This window comes from Carlito syrichta, unplaced genomic scaffold, assembly GCF_000164805.1.
Source record: "Carlito syrichta isolate Samal-C Ts95f unplaced genomic scaffold, Tarsius_syrichta-2.0.1 Scaffold302433, whole genome shotgun sequence".
In the NCBI taxonomy this organism is placed as follows: Eukaryota; Metazoa; Chordata; class Mammalia; order Primates; family Tarsiidae; genus Carlito; species Carlito syrichta.
Window position 1 is genome coordinate 222188 of NW_007246529.1, and position 3896 is coordinate 226083.

General features: G+C 34.5%; 1 pseudogene; it reads left to right on the forward strand.

The window, feature by feature from the left end:
• The first annotated feature begins 1292 nt into the window (after window positions 1-1292).
• LOC103258996 lies at window positions 1293-1770 on the forward strand (annotated as a pseudogene).
• The last annotated feature ends 2126 nt before the right edge of the window (window positions 1771-3896 follow it).

The following is a 3896-nucleotide window of genomic DNA, read 5'->3' on the forward strand; positions in this document are numbered from 1 at the left end:
TTGGAGTCTCACTCTGTCGCCCAGACTGGAGTGCAGTGGCCTCTCCCGGTCACCACAGCCTTGACCTGCTGGGCTCCGGCGATCCTTCCACCTCAGCCTTCCAAGTAGCCGGAATTACAGGCATGCACTACCACGCCTGGCTGATTTATTGATTTATTGTAGAGATGAGTCTTGCTGCCCAGGCGGGTCTTGAACCCATGGGCTCAGGCAATCCACTCACCTCAGCCTCCCAAAGGCACGGGATTACAGGCTGAGCTACCAAGCCCGGCTTCTTCAGGGAATTTTAAAAGTTTCTCCCTCTTATGCTGGTTTTCTCCCTCTTACCAGTTTGCCAAAATTATCCTTTAAATGTTTCTACCATATCATGGTTTCAGAGACTTTTGAACCAAATAAGCAGATCTCAGCTGTGACTCCAAATTCACCTTTCTTTCCTGACTCTGGGTGGATGGTTTGCCCAGAAATCTCAGTTCTCTGAGGATTTTAAATAAGAGTAATTGATATTGTTTTTTTAGCTTATTCTTCTCATATGTATCACTGGAAATGAATGCATTTAATCCATTGATATTAAGGCTGGTCATGAGTGAAGGAAGATCAAAGGGATACTTTTGGAAGAAGCTTTTTATAATCCCATACCTCTGATCCATTTTTAACACTCACCTCCAAAAGAATATTCTGTGACTAGTATTCCAGTGAACATACTACAATTATCAATAGAGTATGATCCACCAGGTACTTTCTTTTGTGTGTGTGAATGTGTGTGTGGAAAAGAGGGAGGGAGAGAGGGAGAAACAAGAGGGGAGGGAAGAAGAGAGGACAAGAGAAGGAAGAAAAGGAAAGACAAAGAATGGAAGGGGGAAAAAGAACGAAAGGAAAGAGGAAACCTAACATGCCGTGTGATTAATTTATTTGTAAAGAGGACAACACCATGGAGTTCAAAAGAGCTCAGTGAGAATGCCACTAAAAATGACTTTGCTAAAAATCTATACAAAGATGATATTTCCAGTAAACAACAAAAAAATGATAAAAGCAAATGATAAAAAATCAAAATTTAATTGGATAAAAATGGATGATACCAGGAATTTAATTTATTGAATCACAGAGATAAGTACAAATAAAAGAGCTAATAGGATCAAAATACTTGGGTTAGGTAATCCATGCAAACTAATACAATAATAATTTCCATGATAATCATATAAGAGAATAAATAGGAAAAAAAGGAGTCTAGATTTAGGCAGCAAACATTTTAACTAGGCAAGTCTGAGACTGAGGGCTAAAGCTGCCGTACTGAAAAAATGCAGACAACTGGAGCACTCCGCATTTCTTTGGCTCTGACCTGCTGTTATATCAGGGGTCTAATCAGGCCTGTATCATCCTCCTTCCTGAATAGGCCAGAGGATTCATCTAAACAGCCTTCCTTCAGCAGCTTCGCTCTCCAGGTGGCCAGACGGGAGTTCCAGATCAGTGTGGTCTCCTGAGACATTGACACAGCGGCCAAATTTATTGGTGCTTGAGCAGCCACAGTTGGTGTGACTGGTTCAGGACCGGCATTGGAACCGTGTTTGGCAGCTTGATCGCTGGCTATACCCGGAACCCGTCCCTCAAGCAGCAACTCTTCTCCTATGCATTCTAGGCTTTGCTCCGTCTGAGGCCATGGGGCTCTTATGTTTGATGGCTGCCTTCCTCATCCTCTTCATCATGTGTCTCCGTGGCAGTCACCTACCTGTCGTGCTGCTGCAACTCCACACCACTGCTGGCCCTAGAATGTGCTAAGTTTCACAATTCAACACAAAATTTCCCTAAAAAAATAAAAACAAAAAAATTAACCAGGCAAACACTGAATAAAGGAGAAAATGTGAGATAGGAGCTTATTATTGTATCAAATTCATTATTATATTGGGGAATAAGGCAATGCAAGTAATTTTTATAATATGGGGAATTAGAGAAGTAAAGATTCAAATGTAAATATATGACTTTATTTGTTTCATTAATGATAAAAATAAGAAATCAATATCTATATTGCAAATCACAAGAAAATGTTGAGCAAAAGAAAATGGTCCCATTAACTTTACCTGTAAAATGTCCACTTATATACCTAATCTTGAATTGTACCCCACATCTTTAAAATAAAAAATATATATAAAAAGAAAATGGTCCCATTAAGCTACTCTTTTATTTTTAAATAATTGTACTTAGATGAACAATTACAATTGTACATAATTGTGGAGTACACTTTGTTATACACACAATGTGAATGATGGATTTTAGCTAATTAACATATCCATAACTTCAAGTACTGTTTTATTTCTCCTTTCTACGCACTTGTACTGTTTGACCAACATCTCTCCATTTCTCTTATTCCCCAGCCTCTATTCTCTGTTTCTATTTCCTTCACCGTTCACTCTAATCTCTACTTCTATGAATTTGATCGTTTAAGCTTTCACATATAAGTGAAAACATGCAGTATTTGTCTTTCTGTGACTGACTTCTTTTACTTAGCATTATATCCTCCAGATTCATCCATGTTTTGCAAATGACAGAATTTTCTTCCTTTTAGGACTAATAGTATTCCCTTGCGTACGTACACATTTGTTTTATTTTTCCATTTATTGATGGACACTTAAGTTGATTCCATATCTTGGTCATTGTGAATAATGCTGCAATACACATTAGAGTGCAGATATCTATTCAAGATGCCGTTTTTATTTCTTTTGGTTGTATTACCAGTGATAGAATTGCAGGATCATATGGAAGTTCTATTTTTAATTTTTTTAGGATGCTTCATGTTGTTTATTAAAATGACTGTGTTACCTTACATTCCCCAACAGTATCCAACTTTCCCTTTGCTCTATCTCTTTGACATTGCTTATAATCCTTTATCCTTTTTATGATAGCCATTCTAATAGGTATGAGGAGATAGTTCAATGTGATTTTGATTTGCATTTCTCAAATGATTAGTGATGCTGAGCATTTTTCTACTTTTATTTTAATTTTTTATACATAGATTTTTTTTCAGAAGTCAAAAATAGCAAATAATTAATATATGTACTCTATTATTGGAAAACATCAAACTATTACACATAATGAGATAAAATTATGAGTTTTGAGAATACAGATAAGTGTGCACAAAAGTATTCAATGGTTTAAATGTTAGTTTTCAATTAAAAATCTAGATAATAAAGTAAAAATTTAGAATGAAAGTAAAAATAGAATTATTCATGCTACATAAAATTCAAGTTTAGTAGGAAGTGATTATACAATAAAAATGTATCTAGAATTTTGAAATATTTCCTACATATGGAAAATTTGAACGAAAATGTGCCATAAAGTAAAAATATAATATTGTTTATGCTTTTAAATTTATTGAGATATAATGTTCATAACTTGCAGTTCACTTACAGTTCATTTGTTTTAAATATATTCAGAGGTTTTATAATCATCACCACAAAGATTTTATTATTTCAATAGTTTTAAAAAGAAACCAAAACCCCTTACAGTCACTCCTCATTTCTCCATCTTCTATTTCTACCCATATATTTACCTATACTAGATATTTTATATAAATGTTATCATAAATATGTTGTCTTTGTGACTTAATACTTCTATTTAGCATATTGTTTTCAAGATTCAAGCATTTTGTGGCGCATATCAGTACTTAATTCCTTTTTATTGTCAAATACAATTTTATTACATAGATATACCATATTTATCCATTCATCAGTTGATAAACACTTGACTTATTTTCACTTTGTCCATTATGAATAATGCTACTATGATCATACAAATATACTTTTTTGTATAGTGTAATATTTGTATTTCTCTTGAAATGGAATTGCTGATTTATGTGTGTATAGTTTCTCCTAACTATTTGAAAAGAATAAGATCTTGTATTCAGTAAA